The following is a 19,077-nucleotide window of genomic DNA, read 5'->3' on the forward strand; positions in this document are numbered from 1 at the left end:
TCTATGTGTGAAGGAAGTTATCCTTCAGCCTGGAGTTGCATATCAGTCTTTTCAAATTCACTTCAATTCATTTTATTATGATTGAGTGCAATTCAGTAGAACTAAATGATTAGACAGGAAATAAAAAGATGTCAAATAGGCTATTACTTTTAAGAAGTTATCATCTTGTAAGAAATGTAAAAATACACAAATATAAATGTGAATATATTTGCAACAATAAAAATGATATTTATGATGCTATAATGAAAGAAAAATAATAGTAACTGAGAGTGTTATTAAATACTTTAGTGAAGAGGAAGCACTTAAAATATGTCCTGAAGGGTGACTGATAAATAGCAAGCTCTCAGTAAATATTACCAGTAATAACAGTGAAGCTTTCCCCCTAATAAATACCTAGCTGAATACAAACCATGAAAGTAGCACTTGTTGGTTACTGTGCTTTTGAATATTTAATCATACTTTAGTTGAGACAATATTGGTGTGATGAATCTTACCTTTAGAAAAAAGGGGAGAGGAGGAAGAAAAGAAGGAAAGAAATTGAGTTTCAAGCAGATGAGAAGAATTCTTTCAGTTCATATGATTTGTAGAATGTAAACAATGGATTTGAACATATGATGACTTGGAACGGTATAGATACACTAAGGCCTTGAAGAAAGAGAAGAGAGATGAGACAGGAGAGATGTGAGCACGCAGAAGATAGGATCAGGGTGACCTCTACACACTTTAATGTAGAGTGAACTGCTCTTTTAAATGCTTTATTTTTCTTTTTAATCTCAAGATTTACATAAAGAAACTTATATTTGTATTTAGATATAGTAGTTTGGTTTCAATGACAGAGGAGGATATTGTATTTTGATGACAGCCCAAATACTATAAATTTAAATAGATCAACAACCCAGTAGGATTCCAGAGGTCCAGGACTTGGGGATGAATCTTTCCTCCCTTGATTGACTTTCAAATTCATCTCAATATATTGATGACATGAAACATTATTTTGACATGTTTGGAGAATGCGGGGAGTTATACTGATGATTTGAATGACTCAGTAGACTACAACTAACCCCATCACATAAAGATTCTCTATATTAGGAAAGATTATATATCTGTCTATAACCACTGATTTAGATAATTTCTATTTTTGTTTTCTTTTTTCTATTAGGTATTTATTTCATTTACATTTCCAATGCTATCCCAAAAGTGCCCCACATGCTCCCCCACCCACTCCCCCACCCACCCACTCCCACTTCTTGGCCCTGGTGTTCCCCTGTACTGAAGCAGATAAAGTTTGCATGAACAATGGGCCTCTCTTTCCACTGATTGCCAACTAGGCCATCTTCTGATTCATATGCATCTAGAGACACAAGCTCCTGGGGAGGGGGGTACTGGGTAGTTCATATTGTTGTTCCACCTATAGAGTTGCAGATCCCTTTAGCTCATTGGTTACTTTCTCTAGCTCCTCCGTTGAGAGCCCTGTGATCCATCCAATAGCTGACTGTGAGCATCCACTTCCCTGTTTGCTAGGCCCCAGCAGTCTCACAAGAGACAACTATATCTGGGTCCTTTCAGCAAAATCTTGCCAGTGTATGCAATGGTGTCAGGGTTTGGAGGCTGATTATGGGATGGATCCCGGAATATGGCAGCCCCCATATGGTCCATCCTTTCGTTTCAGCTCCAAACCGTGTCTCTGTAACTCCTTCCATGGGATTTTTGTTCCCAATTCTAAGAAGGGGCAAAGTGTCCACACTTTGGTCTTTGTTCTTCTTGAGTTTCATGTGTTTTGCAAATTGTATCTTATATCTTGGGTATTCTAAATTTCTGGGCTAATATCCACTTATCAGTGAGTGTATATTGTGTGAGATATTTTGTGATTGGGTTACCTCACTAAGGATGATGCCCTCCAGGTCCATCCATTTGCCTAGGAATTTTATAAATTCATTCTTTTTAATAGCTGAGTAATACTCCATTGTGTAAATGTACTACATTTTCTGTATCCATTACTCTGTTGAGGGGCATCTGGGTTCTTTCCAGGTTCTGGCTATTATAAATAAGGCTGCTATGAACATAGTGGAGCATGTGTCCTTCTTACTGATAGGAACATCTTCTGGATATATGCCCAGGAGAGGTATTGCAGGATCCTCTGGTAGTACTATGTGCAATTTTCTGAGGAACCAACAGACTGATTTCCAGAGTGGTTATAAAAACTTGCAATCTCACCTACAATGGAGGAGTGTTCCTTTTTCTCCACATCCTCGCCACCATCTGCTATCACCTGAATTTTTTTTTCCATTTTTTATTAGGTATTTAGCTCATTTACATTTCCAATGCTATACCAAAAGTCCCCCATACCCACCCACCCCCACTCCCCTACCCACCCACTCCCCCTTTTTGGCCCTGGCCTTCCCCTGTACTGGGGCATACAAAGTTTGCGTTTCCAATGGGCCTCTCTTTCCAGTGATGGCCGACTAGGCCATCTTTTGATACATATGCAGCTAGAGTCAAGAGCTCCGGGGTACTGGTTAGTTCATAATGTTGTTCCACCTATAGGGTTTCAGATCTCTTTAGCTCCTTGGGTTCTTTCTCTAGCTCCTCCATTGGGAGCCCTGTGATCCATCCATTAGCTGGCTGTGAGCATCCACTTCTGTGTTTGCTAGGCCCCGGCATAGTCTCACAAGAGATAGCTACATCTGGGTCCTTTCGATAAAATCTTGCTAGTGTATGCAATGGTGTCAGCGTTTGGATGCTGATTATGGGGTGGATCCCTGGATATGGCAATCTCTACATGGACCATCCTTTCATCTCAGCTCCAAACTTTGTCTCTGTAACTCCTTCCAAGGGTGTTTTGTCCCCACTTCTAAGGAGGGACATAGTGTCCACACTTCAGTCTTCATTTTTCTTGAGTTTCATGTGTTTAGGAAATTGTATCTTATATCTTGGGTATCCTAGGTTTGGGGCTAATATCCACTTATCAGTGAGTACATATTGTGTGTGTTCCTTTGTGAATGTGTTACCTCACTCAGGATGATGCCCTCCAGGTCCATCCATTTGGCTAGGAATTTCATAAATTCACTCTTTTTAATAGCTGAGTAGTACTCCATTGTGTAGATGTACCACATTTTCTGTATCCATTCCTCTGTTGAGGGGCATCTGGGTTCTTTCCAGCTTCTGGCTATTATAAATAAGGCTGCTATGAACATAGTGGAGCATGTGTCCTTCTTACCAGTTGGGACATCTTCTGGATATATGCCCAGAAGAGGTATTGCTGGATCCTCCGATAGTACTATGTCCAATTTTCTGAGGAACCGCCAGACTGATTTCCAGAGTGGTTGTACAAGCCTGCAATCCCACCAACAATGGAGGAGTGTTCCTCTTTCTCCACATCCACGCCAGCATCTGCTGTCACCTGAATTTTTGATCTTAGCCATTCTGACTGGTGTGAGGTGGAATCTCAGGGTTGTTTTGATTTGCATTTCCCTGATGATTAAGGATGTTGAACATTTTTTCAGGTGCTTCTCTGCCATTCGGTATTCCTCAGGTGAGAATTCTTTGTTCAGTTCTGAGCCCCATTTTTTAACGGGGTTATTTGATTTTCTGAAGTCCACCTTCTTGAGTTCTTTATATATGTTGGATATTAGTCCCCTATCTGATTTAGAATAGGTAAAGATCCTTTCCCAATCTGTTGGTGGCCTTTTTGTCTTATTGATGGTGTCTTTTGCCTTGCAGACGCTTTGCAATTTTATGAGGTCCCTTTTGTTGATTCTTGATCTTGCAGCACAAGCCATTGCTGTTCTATTCAGGAATTTTCCCCCTGTACCCATATCTTTGAACCTTTTCCCTACTTTCTCCTCTGTAAGTTTCAGTGTCTCTGGTTTTATGTGGAGTTCCTTAACCCACTTAGATTTGACCTTAGTACAAGGAGATAGGTTTCTGACTCTAGTTTCAGAATAGTATGCTACCGATTTGAAAAAACTTCCTCCTTTACTTATAAAGAGTAGTGAGCGTAGCAGCATGTCTTCTGGAGCCTAACAGACCAGTCATTATTAGCATAATTTTTTTCAACATTGCAGCACTCAAGTTGCTAGAGGAATGATTTTCCAAAGGATGTCTGCACAAGCCAAATACAGCTCTGAAAAGTAGGTCATGAAAAGTCAATGATCCGGGACTCCCCGGAACTTAGGAAATTAGTCTGAAAAGGTGAGAGGGTGCACCTGAGAACTGGACAGGGAGCCGCTGAGGCAGCACCCCTTGCGGGCCGCAGACAGCAGGCCACCGTCAGGACCAGAGGACAGGTGTCCGCCTGGCTTGGGAGGCGGCCTCAGCCTCAGCAGCAGCAGTCGCCATCTTGGTTCCGGGACTCCACAGAACTTAGGAAATTAGTCTGAACAGGTGAGAGGGTGCGCCAGAGAACCGGACAGCTTCTGGGACAGGCTGAAGCACAGAGCCGCTGAGGCAACACCCTTTGTGAGCCACAGACAGCCGGCCAACATCCTGACCAGAGGACAGGTGTCCGCCTGGCTCAGGAGGCGGCCTCAGCCTCAGCAGCAGAGGTTGCCATCTTGGTTCCGGGACTCCGCTAAAGTTAGGAATTTAGTCTGCACAGGTGAGAGTCTGCACCACAGAAGCTGACAGCTTCTGGGAACTGCCAAAGCAACACAGCTTCTGAGAAAGATCCTGTTTTGGGCCTTCTTCTTCGGCCAAGAGGAGGTCCAACACAAGATATCTGTGCACCTTCCCTGTAAGAGAGCTTGCCAGGAGAGAGTTCTCTGAGCACTGAAACTCAGAAGAGAGAATCTGTCTGCTGATAGACGGTAACAGAATCACCAGAAGAACAATTTCTAAACAGAGTCAACTATAATTACTAACTCCAGAGATTACCAGATGGCGAAAGGTAAATGTAGGAATCTTACTAACAGGAACCAAGACCACTCACCATCATCAGAACCCAGCACTCCCACTTCACCGAGTCCAGGGCACCCCAACACACCGAAAAACCTAGACCTAGATTTAAAAGCATATCTCATGATGATGGTAGAGGACATCAAGAAGGACTTTAATAAATCACTTAAAGAAATACAGGAGAACACTGCTAAAGAGTTACAAGTCCTTAAAGAAAAACAGGAAAACACAATCAAACAGGTAGAAGTCCTTACAGAAAAAGAGGAAAAAACATACAAACAGGTGATGGAAATGAACAAAACCATACTAGACCTAAAAAGGGACGTAGACAAAATAAAGAAAACTCAAAGTGAGGCAACACTGGAGATAGAAACCCTAGGAAAGAAATCTGGAACCATAGATTTGAGCATCAGCAACAGAATACAAGAGATGGAAGAGAGAATCTCAGGTGCAGAAGATTCCATAGAGAACATTGGCACAACAATCAAAGAAAATGGAAAATGCAAAAAGATCCTAACTCAAAATATCCAGGAAATCCAGGACACAATAAGAAGACCAAACCTACGGATAATAGGAGTGGATGAGAATGAAGATTTTCAACTCAAAGGACCAGCAAACATCTTCAACAAAATTATTGAAGAAAACTTCCCAAATCTAAAGAAAAAGATGCCCATGAACATACAAGAAGCCTACAGAACTCCAAATAGACTGGACCAGAAAAGAAATTCCTCCCGACACATAATAATCAGAACAACAAATGCACTAAATAAAGATAGAATACTAAAAGCAGCAAGGGAAAAAGGTCAAGTAACATATAAAGGCAAGCCTATCAGAATTACACCAGATTTTTCACCAGAGACTATGAAAGCCAGAAGAGCCTGGACAGATGTTATACAGACACTAAGAGAACACAAATTCCAGCCCAGGCTACTATACCCAGCCAAACTCTCAATTACCATAGATGGAGAAACCAAAGTCTTCCACAACAAAACCAAATTCACACATTATCTCTCCACGAATCCAGACTTCAAAGGATAATAACAGAAAAAAACCAATACAACAATGGGAACAACGCCCTAGAAAAAACAAGAAAGTAATCCCTCAACAAACCTAAAAGAAGACAGCCACAAGAACAGAATGCCAACTTTAACAACAAAAATAACAGGAAGCAACAATTACTTTTCCTTAATATCTCTTAACATCAATGGTCTCAACTCCCCAATAAAAAGACATAGACTAACAAACTGGCTACACAAACAAGACCCAACATTTTGCTGCTTACAGGAAACTCATCTCAGAGGAAAAGATAGACACTACCTCAGAATGAAAGGCTGGAAAACAATTTTCCAAGCAAATGGTATGAAGAAACAAGCTGGAGTAGCCATCCTAATATCTGATACGATTGACTTCCAACCCAAAGTCATCAAAAAAGACAAGGAGGGGCACTTTATTCTCATCAAAGGTAAAATCCTCCAAGAGGAACTCTCAATTCTGAATATCTATGCTCCAAATACAAGGGCAGCCACATTCATTAAAGAAACTTTAGTAACGCTCAAAGCACACATTTCACCTCACACAATAATAGTGGGAGACTTCAACACTCCACTTTCACCAATGGACAGATCATGGAAACAGAAACTAAACAGGGACACACTGAAACTAACAGAAGTGATGGAACAAATGGACCTGACAGATATCTACAGAACATTTTATCCTAAAACAAAAGGATATACCTTCTTCTCAGCACCTCATGGTACCTTCTCCAAAATTGACCACATAATAGGTCACAAAACAGGCCTCAACAGATTCAAAAATATTGAAATTGTCCCATGTATCCTATCAGATCACCATGCACTAAGGCTGATCTTCAATAACAAAATAAATAACAGAAAGCCAACATTCACATGGAAACTGAACAACACTCTTCTCAATGATACCTTGGTAAAGGAAGGAATAAAGAAAGAAATTAAAGACTTTTTAGAGTTTAATGAAAATGAAGCCACAACGTACCCAAACCTTTGGGGCACAATGAAAGCATTTCTAAGAGGGAAACTCATAGCTCTGAGTGCCTCCAAGAAGAAACAGGAGAGAGCACATACTAGCAGCTTGACAACACATCTAAAAGCTCTAGAAAAAAAAGGAAGCAAATTCACCCAAGAGGAGTAGACGGCAGGAAATAATCAAACTCAGGGGTGAAATCAACCAAGTGGAAACAAGAAGAACTATTCAAAGAATTAACCAAACGAGGAGTTGGTTCTTTGAGAAAATCAACAAGATAGATAAACCCTTGGCTAGACTCACTAGAGGGCACAGGGACAAAATCCTAATTAACAAAATCAGAACTGAAAAGGGAGACACAACAACAGATCCTGAAGAAATCCAAAACACCGTCAGATCCTTCTACAAAAGGCTATACTCAACAAGACTGGAAAACCTGGACGAAATGGACAAATTTCTGGACAGATACCAAGTACCAAAGTTGAATCAGGATCAAGTTGAACTTCTAAACAGTCCCATATCCCCTAAAGAAATAGAAGTAGTTATTAATAGTCTCCCAGCCAAAAAAAGCCCAGGACCAGACGGCTTTAGTGTAGAGTTCTATCAGACCTTCAAAGAAGATCTAATCCCAGTTCTGCACAAACTTTTTCACAAGATAGAAGTAGAAGGTACTCTACCCAACTCATTTTATGAAGCCACAATTACTCTGATACCTAAAGCACAGAAAGATCCAACAAAGATAGAGAACTTCAGACCAATTTCTCTTACGAATATTGATGCATAAATCCTTAATAAAATTCTCGCTAACCGAATCCAAGAACACATTAAAGCAATCATCCATCCTGACCAAGTAGGTTTTATTCCAGGGATGCAGGGATGGTTTAATATACGAAAATCCATCAATGTAATCCATTATATAAACAAACTCAAAGACAAAAACCACATGATCATCTCGTTAGATGCAGAAAAAGCATTTGACAAGATCCAACACCCATTCATGATAAAAGTTCTGGAAAGATCAGGAATTCAAGGCCCATACCTAAACATGATAAAAGCAATCTACAGCAAACCAGTAGCCAACATCAAAGTAAATGGAGAGAAGCTGGAAGCAGTCCCACTAACATCAGGGTCTAGACAAGGCTGCCCACTTTCTCCCTACCTTTTCAACATAGTACTTGAAGTATTAGCCAGAGCAATTCGACAACGAAAGGAGATCAAGGGGATACAAATTGGAAAAGAGGAAGTCAAAATATCACTTTTTGCAGATGATATGATAGTATACATAAGTGACCCTGAAAATTCCACCAGAGAACTCCTAAACCTGATAAACAGCTTCGGTGAAGTAGCTGGATATAAAATTAACTCAAACAAGTCAATGGCCTTTTTCTACACAAAGAATAAACAGGCTGAGAGAGAAATTAGGGAAACAACACCCTTCTCAATAGTCACAAATAATATAAAATATCTTGCCATGACTCTAACTAAGGAAGTGAAAGATCTGTATGATAAAAACTTCAAATCTCTGAAGAAAGAAATTAAAGAAGATCACAGAAGATGGAAAGATCTCCCATGCTCATGGATTGGCAGGATCAACATTGTAAAAATGGCTATCTTGCCAAAAGCAATCTACAGATTCAATGCAATCCCCATCAAAATTCCAACTCAATTCTTCAACGAATTAGAAGGAGCAATTTGCAAATTCATCTGGAATAACAAAAAACCTAGGATAGCAAAAAGTCTACTCAAGGATAAAAGAACTTCTGGTGGAATCACCATGCCTGACCTAAAGCTTTACTACAGATCAATTGTGATAAAAACTGCATGGTACTGGTATAGAGACCGACAAGTAGACCAATGGAATAGAATTGAAGACCCAGAAATGAACCCACACACCTATGGTCACTTGATCTTCGACAAGGGAGCTAAAACCATCCAGTGGAAGAAAGACAGCATTTTCAACAATTGGTGCTGGCACAACTGGTTGTGATCATGTAGAAGAATGCGAATCGATCCATACTTATCTCCTTGTACTAAGGTCAAATCTAAGTGGATCAAGGAACTTCACATAAAACCAGAGACACTGAAACTTATAGAGGAGAAAGTGGGGAAAAGCCTTGAAGATATGGGCACAGGGGAAAAATTCCTGAACAGAACAGCAATGGCTTGTGCTGTAAGATCGAGAATTGACAAATGGGACCTAATGAAACTCCAAAGTTTCTGCAAGGCAAAAGACACCGTCAATAAGACAAAAAGACCACCAACAGATTGGGAAAGGATCTTTACCTATCCTAAATCAGATAGGGGACTAATATCCAACATATATAAAGAACTCAAGAAGGTGGACTTCAGAAAATCAAATAACCCCATTAAAAAATGGGGCTCAGAACTGAACAAAGAATTCTCACCTGAGGAATACCGAATGGCAGAGAAGCACCTGAAAAAATGTTCAACATCCTTAATCATCAGGGAAATGCAAATCAAAACAACCCTGAGATTCCACCTCACACCAGTCAGAATGACTAAGATCAAAAATTCAGGTGACAGCAGATGCTGGCGTGGATGTGGAGAAAGAGGAACACTCCTCCATTGTTGGTGGGATTGCAGGCTTGCACAACCACTCTGGAAATCAGTCTGGCGGTTCCTCAGAAAATTGGACATAGTACTATCGGAGGATCCAGCAATACCTCTTCTGGGCATATATCCAGAAGATGTCCCAACTGGTAAGAAGGACACATGCTCCACTATGTTCATAGCAGCCTTATTTATAATAGCCAGAAGCTGGAAAGAACCCAGATGCCCCTCAACAGAGGAATGGATACAGAAAATGTGGTACATCTACACAATGGAGTACTACTCAGCTATTAAAAAGAGTGAATTTATGAAATTCCCAGCCAAATGGATGGACCTGGAGGGCATCATCCTGAGTGAGGTAACACATTCACAAAGGAACACACACAATATGTACTCACTGATAAGTGGATATTAGCCCCAAACCTAGGATACCCAAGATATAAGATACAATTTCCTAAACACATGAAACTCAAGAAAAATGAAGACTGAAGTGTGGACACTATGTCCCTCCTTAGAAGTGGGGACAAAACACCCTTGGAAGGAGTTACAGAGACAAAGTTTGGAGCTGAGATGAAAGGATGGTCCATGTAGAGATTGCCATATCCAGGGATCCACCCCATAATCAGCATCCAAACGCTGACACCATTGCATACACTAGCAAGATTTTATCGAAAGGACCCAGATGTAGCTGTCTTTTGTGAGACTATGCCGGGGCCTAGCAAACACAGAAGTGGATGCTCACAGTCAGCTAATGGATAGATCACAGGGCTCCCAATGGAGGAGCTAGAGAAAGTACCCAAGGAGCTAAAGGGATCTGCAACCCTATAGGTGGATCAACATTATGAACTAACCAGTACCCCGGAGCTCTTGACTCTAGCTGCATATGTATCAAAAGATGGCCTAGTCGGCCATCACTGGAAAGAGAGGCCCATTGGACACGCAAACTTTGTATGCCCCAGAACAGGGGAACGCCAGGGCCAAAAAGGGGGAGTGGGCGGGTAGGGGAGTGGGGGTGGATGGGTATGGGGGACTTTTGGTATAGCATTGGAAATGTAAATGAGCTAAATACCTAATAAAAAATGGAAAATGAAAAAAAAAAAGAATAGTCAATGATCAGTGCTCCTGAAGACCTATGGCTCTGATATAGAAGGTAACTAAAAACCAAAGAATGGGGCAAGAGGATACAAATAAAATGGGAAGGTTGTGCTCACCACTTCAAAAAGAAAAAAAAAATATCATAAGAAAAATAGCATTTTGTGACTTAGGTACTCCTAAACCTTTTACACATATCTTGCTTCTGAGTTTTTATTCATTTATGGCAAATGGATTAGCAGAATCAATCTATGTCCCAGTCTTGGGCCTATACACAGAAGATGCATAATCCTACCACAGAGACATTTGCTCAACCATGTTCATTGCTTCTCAATTAGTAATAGCCAGAAATTTAAAAGAACTCAAATGTTCCTCAACAAAGAGAACTGACAAATAAAATATTCTACATTTACACAATTTACCTAGCCACCAAGATTAAAATGAAATGAAAAGAAAAAATAAAAACAGAAGAAATCATGAAATCTGTAGGTAAATAGATGGGAAAAATCATCCTGAAAGAGGCATATCAGATATAGAAAGAAAATATGATATATAATTTGCTTCTATGGGAATATTACCTGTTACATCAGTGATAGCAAGGTACAATTCATAGAACCACAGAAGGTAGGTATAGAATGAGGTGCCAGGGGGTACACATAGATATCATTAGGAAATGGAAATAGAATAGATAATTATGAATTCATGGAGAGACCAGGAACATGATTAAGTGGGGGAAGGACAACTGAGAAGAAGATGAGAGAGGGAATACAGAGAGAAAGAGCTAAGAGAGCCATTTGATGGATAGTATGGAAAGCTAATACTGTAGAAGCTTCCGAAAATAGATACATGTTTGTCAGAATCTAAATGAAATAGTCAAATAATGGTGGAAACAGAGTACAAACTTGCTACCTCTTGTCACCTGATATAGAAACCAGTCCCAAGACTGGATTACATCTAATTTAGTTGTTGGCAAGGGATCCCATGGGAATCTCCAAACTACCTGGACTGTTCCCAAGACTATAAGCTGTTCTCTACAAACTGACAGCAAGTCCCGCTTGCTGAAGAAAATACCTACACAATTCATCGAACATGGTGAAGTCTAATTGGTGTTTACGTAGAGCCTTCACCCCTACATTCTAGTACCTTTGATACAGGAAAGGAACTCTGTATGCTACCAAAACAGAAAGTAAATAAGTAAGCCACAAACCTTTTATGTACAGTGGTACACTACCTCCAAGTTATTTTAGAACAATGGTGGCATAAATCTGTTAGGGGTCACTTCTAAATAAATGGTCTGTATTAAGGCCCATACTATGAACTGGAACTCATACCCAGCACTGCTTGGGTCATCAAGAACCTGAGACTAGATAGCCTAGGGTAAAATAAATACTACTGTTCTAAACAACAACAACGAAAAAGGTAGCAGTAAGATGACTCATAATGACATTCTGCTGTACTCATAGATCAGTGTCTGTGTCAGCCATCATTAGACAAGTTTTATATTTCAGCAGATGGGAACAAATATAGAGACCCACAGCCAGAGATTGTACTGAGAATGAAACCTTGGAACACTTAGTCCTAAATAGAATTTACCTATCAAACCCTTCTCCTAATGACTCAGGGAATGCTGAAGAAGAGGCAAAGGAGTGTAAGAGTCAAAGGGGATGGAGTATACCAAGAAAACAAGGGCCTCTAAAAAATATTGAACAGTTCATGTGAAGTCACAGAGACTAAGGACTGAGAAAGCATACAGTCTTCACCATGTTATCTGCATATTTATGCTCCTACTTTAATATTTTTATGATATTCTTAAGTGTGAAAATGAATGGATCTCTGTTTCTTTTGCTTATATTGGGCTCTTTTCCTTTGATGGTTTGTCCTATCCAACTCTGTTGTGTTAGATTTATTTATTTATTTATTTATCTATCTATCTATCTATCTATCTATCTATCTATCTATCTATCTATTTATTTATTTATGCTGAAAAACTTGTTTGTTTTCTTATGAGAGCCAGAATGGGAGTAGATCTGTATCAGAGAGGATGTGAGAAGGAGCTGCATGGAGTAGAGGAAGGGAAAACCCCAACCAGGTTATATTATGTGAGAAAATATATTTTTCAATAAAAAAAGAAAAATAGTATTTTAAACCAACTAGGTTTGTAATTAAATCAATTCAGTGATCATATGAAAAATTTCAACAATTGTACAATTCTTTGTCTTTTCCTGTCTATTCTTAGCCCTTAAGAGCTGATTATATATATATATATATATATATATATATGATGTGTGTGTGTGTGTGTGTGTGTGTGTGAAGAAGCATCCCTTTCTGATAAATTGTTCTATAACTTATCAAAATGAAAATTGTAGATTCCAGTTGCTATTCAAGAATTATTTTTAGAATTTTCTAATCAGATATTTTTTCTCTCCAAGGAAACAGAAAACAATGAAGTTAGCTACAATATTAACTCAGACCTCCTTATCCACTCAATTCATTCCAACATGCTCAGTACTTTCTTTCATCATTTTATTCAACTCCAACATTTGTATACCCAATAACCTATGATATTTACTTTAACAGAAAACCAATTATCTGATCCAAATTTTCCCATTAGCTAGTTTCTTCCAAACTCTGAACTTCTGTTGCTTGTGGAATAATTTAAATAAGAGGGATGACCATCGGCCATTAATTCTTTTACTCATCACTGGCTTTACTAAATGAAAACAACATTAAGTGATGCGGATAAGCATTAAATTACGAGAAATTGCTATCAATTACTAAACATTACTACAAATTACCTGCCAAATGGACAAGTATTGTTTCTGTTAGTATGAATTTTAATATATAATTTTACTTAATTTATTTTTTAGACTACCCTTTAGGCACAAATTGCCTCTATTTGGGCAGCCATAGCAGAAAACTAAATGGCCAAATGAACCCAGACACCTGTATTGCTTTTCATTTTCAGATATCTAATTGAGAAAAACACATGCTCCATGTAGAGATGGATGTAGGCTTTCAATTATTTGCTCTAAGGATGCTATTGTATTTTTCTGAATAGAAAATGATGAGAATCCCTTTATCCAAATCTGTGGTTCTCAACCTGTGTCATGATCCCTTTGGGTCTGAACCACCCTTTCACAGGGGTCACCTAAGCTCTTCAGAAAACACAGACATCTACATGACTATTTATAGCAGAAGCAAAATTACAGTTGTGAAATATCAATGCAAAAAAAATTATGTTTGGCGTCACCACAAGAGGAACTGTATTAAAGGATTTCAGCATTAGGAAGGGTGAGAACTACGGATCTAAATACTACATGACTTCATAAGCATCCATTGTTACTTAATCAAAACTCACTGGCCTTGTGGAAAGATCACCAATAGCATGCATCTGACAGTTCCTGCCTTTGAATTACATTTGTTCAATGAACAAACTCTTTTATTTATGAATAAACCCAATTTGAAATAGTATTAGCAAGAAAAGTATGCATAAACATTTAATTTATCACAAATTTTAATACTCATATTTACTTACAGAAGTGTCACAGAGAAGCATGCAGGCAAGACTCTTCGTGGGTTTAGTATGACATCTAGTAATACATAGGCTGCTCAGTGAGGAACCTTGTCTGTGAGGCTCTGAGTGAAGAATGGTCTACACAGCTATGAAGTCAAGGAGGCAGAAAGATTATAAGAGCTGAGGATAAGGAGAGAGTAGGGATAGACAACAGCAAGGAAACAGTATCTTCCAGATACAAGAGGACTTTTGAATCTATGAACTCACAGAGATTGGCAATATGTACAGGTTCAAGCCAAATGGGGTTCCAATGCTGAGAAAGTAAGTGAACAGAAGTTTCCTTAACCTGTAAGCTAGCTCCAGTTGTCATCTGCTTAACAAGAGAAACTTAGTTTTCTTACCTGGAGTCTTACTAGGTAATGAACAACACCTAAAGGATGGTTTCATACCCAACAGTAGATAGATGGCCAACACAACTCATTGGTGTTTTTGTAGACTCTTTGCCTCATATTGCTTTGTTTGGGAAAATTTTTTATCTTATTGGTCTTTTATTTATATATTATTGTTTCCGATTTTGTATTTCTAAAGAGAGAAAGAGAGAGAGAGAGAGAGAGAGAGAGAGAGAGAGAGAGAGAGAGAGAGAGAGAGAGAGAGAGAGAGAGAAGACTGGTGCAAATTTAGGAGAATGGGGAATAATTAGGAAAATCTGGGAAAAATTTGGGGAGAGAATAATCAGAATATAGTGTATGAAAAAAATTCCTTAAATTCCTTTAGAAAACAACAAACAAACAAAACCAATTTTCCAAACTAACCAAATTTGCCAGAACCTATTGCTTTCTCTCTCTTCCTCATGACTTCATAAATATCATAGGAAGGAAAAGAGAGAAGGTATCATAAGAACAGAGCTAACTGTTCTTAAAACAATATAACAGCTCCACATATGTGAATATGTATGCTATATATGAGCTCTTTTGGCTTTTAAATTTTATTTAACATCATTATCAACAAAACAACAATAAATCTTCAAAGTACGTGTTTTCTTAACACCAAAATTTTATACCATGTCCTCAAATCTTTGTAGTTTGCTCTAATAGATAGGGAGATAGAGTGTGTTAAGAAGTTAATACAGTATTATCTAGTAAGTTTTTCATTAGCTGGCATAGGGTCTAAGCATTTGCAAGTCTCTGAAGGAATCAGAATACCTATGCTTAAAAGTGGAAGGAAAGCTGGCTCATATCGTCATCCATGCCTGAAATAAGAGGCTTTGTGAGTTTGCCTTTTCCCCTGCACTCAGTTCCTCTTGAAAATAATTATAAATCAATAATTGTCAGGGCTAACACAGTCTTTTTCTCCATACCACATATAGTACATGTGCAAAAGATACATTAATATGAAAAACTATACAGAATGTTATTGTATAGAAGCAGCTTTCTTGATCTATGGCAGTTAACATGGTACTCTTTTTTTGGTATTTATTTCATTTACATTTCCAATGTATCCCAAAATCCCCCCCACATGCTCCCCCACCCACCCACTCCCAATTCTTGGCCCTGGTGTTCTCCTGTACTGAGGCAGATAAAGTTTACACGACCAATGGGCCTCTCTTTCCACTGATGGACGACTAGGCCATCTTCTGATACATATGCAGCTAGAGACACAAGTTCTGGGGGGTACTGGGTAGTTCATATTGTTGTTCCAACTATAGGGTTGCAGATCCCTTTAGCTCATTGGTTACTTTCTCTAGCTCCTCCATTGGGAGCCCTGTGATCCATCCAATAGCTGACTGAGAGCATCCACTTCTGTGTTTACTAGGCCCTGGCAAAGTCTCATAAGAGATAGATATATCTGGGTCCTTTCAGCAAAATCTTGCTAGTGTATGCAATGGTGTCAGCGTTTGGAGGCTGATTATGGGATGGATCCCGGGATATGGCAGCCCACATATGGTCCATCCTTTCGTTTCAGCTCCAAACCGTGTCTCTGTAACTCCTTCCATGGGATTTTTGTTCCCAATTCTAAGAAGGGGCAAAGTGTCCGCACTTTGGTCTTTGTTCTTCTTGAGTTTCATGTGTTTTGCAAATTGTATCTTATATCTTGGGTATTCTAAATTTCTGGGCTAATATCCACTTATCAGTGAGTATATATTGTGTGAGATCTTTTGTGATTGGGTTACCTCACTAAAGATGATGCCCTCCAGGTTCATCCATTTGCCTAGGAATTTTATAAATTCATTCTTTTTAATAGCTGAGTAATACTCCATTGTGTAAATGTACCACATTTTCTGTATCCATTCCTCTGTTGAGGGGCATCTGGGTTCTTTCCAGCTTCTGGCTATGATAAATAAGGCTGCTATGAACATAGTGGAGCATGTGTCCTTTATACTGGTTGGACATCTTCTTGATATATGCCCAGGAGAGGTAATGCGGGATCCTCCAGTAGTACTATGTCCAATTTTCTAAGGAACCACCAAACTGATTTCCAGAGTGGTTGTACAAGCTTGCAATCCCACCAACAATGGAGGAGTGTTCCTCTTTCTCTACATCCTTGCCAGCATCTGTTGTCACCTGAATTTTTGATCTTAGCCATTCTGGTGGAAGGTGGAATCTCAGGGTTGTTTTGGTTGGCATTTCCCTGATGATTAAGGATGTTGAACATTTTTTTCAGGTGCTTCTCAGTCATTCGGTATTCCTCAGGTGAGAATTCTTTAGCTTTGAGCCCCATTTTTTAATGAGGTTACCTGTTTTTCTGGAGTCCACCTTCTTGAGTTCTTTATATATATTGGATATTAGCCCCCTATCTGATTTAGGATAGGTAAAGATCCTTTCCCAATCTGTTGGTGGTCTTTTTGTCTTATTGACAGTGTCTTTTGCCTTGCAGAAGCTTTGCAACTTTATGAAGTCCCATTTATCGATTCTCGATCTTATAGCACAAGCCATTTCTGTTCTATTCAGGAATTTTTCCCCTGTACCCATATCTTCGAGGCTTTTCCCTACTTTCTCCTCTATAAGTTTCAGTTTCTTTGGTTTTATGTGGAGTTCCTTAATCCACTTAGATTTGATCTTAGTACAAGGAGATAGGGATGGATCAATTCACATTCTTCTACATGATAACCACCAGTTTTGCCAGCATCATTTGTTGAAAATGCTGTCTTTTTTTCCCTAGGAAGGTTTTTGCTCCCTTGTCAAAGATCAATTGACCATAGGTGTGTGGGTTCATTTCTGGGTCTTCAATTCTTGGTCTCCTTGTCTGTTGCTATACCAGTACCATGCAGTTTTTATCACAATTGCTCTGTAGTACAGCTTTAGGACAGGCATTGTGATTCCATCGGAGGTTTTTTTATCCTTGAGCAGAGTTTTTGCTATCCTAGGTCTTTTGTTATTCCAGATGCATTTGCAGATTGCCCTTTCTAATTCGTTGAAGAATTGAGTTGGAATTTTGATGGGGATTGCATTGAATCTGTAGATTGCTTTTGCCAAGATAGCCATTTTTACTATATTGATCCTGCCAATCCATGAGCATGGGGGATCTTTCCATCTTCTGAGATTTTCTTTAATTTCTTTCTTCAGAGACTTGAAGTTCTTATCATACAGATCTTTCACTTTCTTAATTAGAGTCACGCCAAGGTATTTTATATTATTTGTGACTATTGAGAAGGGTGTTGTTTCCCTAATTTCTTTCTCAGCCTGTTTATCCTTTGTGTAGAGAAAGGCCATTTACTTGTTTGAGTTAATTTTATATCCAGGTAATTCATTGAAGCTGTTTATCAGGTTTAGGAGTTCTCTGATGGAATTTTTAGGGTCACTTATATATACTATCATATCATCGGCAAAAAGTGATATTTTGACTTCTTCCTTTCCAATTTGTATCCCCTTGATCTCCTTTTGTTGTCGAATTGCTCTGGCTAGGACTTCAAGTACAATGTTGAATAGGTAGGGAGAAAGTGGGCAGCCTTGTCTAGTCCCTGATTTAGTGAGATTGATTCCAGCTTCTCACCATTTACTTTGATGTTGTCTACTGGTTTGCTGTAGATTGCTTTTATCATGTTTAGGTATGGGCCTTGAATTCCTGATCTTTCCAAGACTTTTATCATGAATGGGTGTTGGATCTTGTCAAATGCTTTCTCTGCATCTAATGAGATGATCATTTGGTTTTTGTCTTTGGTTTTGTTTATATACTGGATTACATTGATGGATTTCCGTATTTTGAACCATCCCTGCATCCGTGGGATGAAACCTACTTGGTCAGGATGGATGATTGTTTTGATGTGTTCTTGGATTCGGTTAGTGAGAACTTTATTGAGGATTTTTGCATCAATATTCATAAGGGAAATTGGTTTGAAGTTCTCTATCTTTTTTGGGTCTTTGTGTGGTTTAGGTATCAGAGTAATTGTGGCTTCATATAATGAGTTGGGTAGATTACCTTCTGTTTCTATTCTGTGGAATAGTTTGTGAAGAATGGGGCTAGATCTTCTTTGAAGGTCTGATAAAACTCTGCACTAAACCCATCTGGTACTGGTCTTTCCCCCACTTTCTCCTCTATAAGTTTCTTTGTCTCTGGTTTTATGTGGAGTTGCTTGATCCACTGAGATTCGACCTTAGTACAAGGAGATAGGAATAGATCAATTCGAATTCTTCTACATGATAACCACCAGTTGTGCCAGCACCATTTGTTGAAAATGCTGTCTTTTTTTTTTAACATCTAAAAAAATCATTTCTCACTTGCTCATGACACTATTTCTGATGTCTTTTTAAATAATCACTGACAACAAACTGATTTCTCTAGGTTCTAGTTGGGCAAATTTGCCCTGAAGCAATCCACTATGATACACAGCCATAGTATGCAGATAAAATGATTTCAGTAAACCAAGTATCTATCTTGTGGATAAAACAGAGGGAAAGTAAGCAAACAAACAAACACTAAAACACAATAAAGGAACAGTAACAATAATAAAAAGCTGGAAATATTCCTGCCATTGTTTTGGGAACTACACAATTAAATTAACTTTTTCCCTC

The sequence above is a fragment of the Mus musculus genome, chromosome 4 (genome assembly GCF_000001635.26).
Source record: "Mus musculus strain C57BL/6J chromosome 4, GRCm38.p6 C57BL/6J".
Classification (NCBI taxonomy): Eukaryota; Metazoa; Chordata; class Mammalia; order Rodentia; family Muridae; genus Mus; species Mus musculus.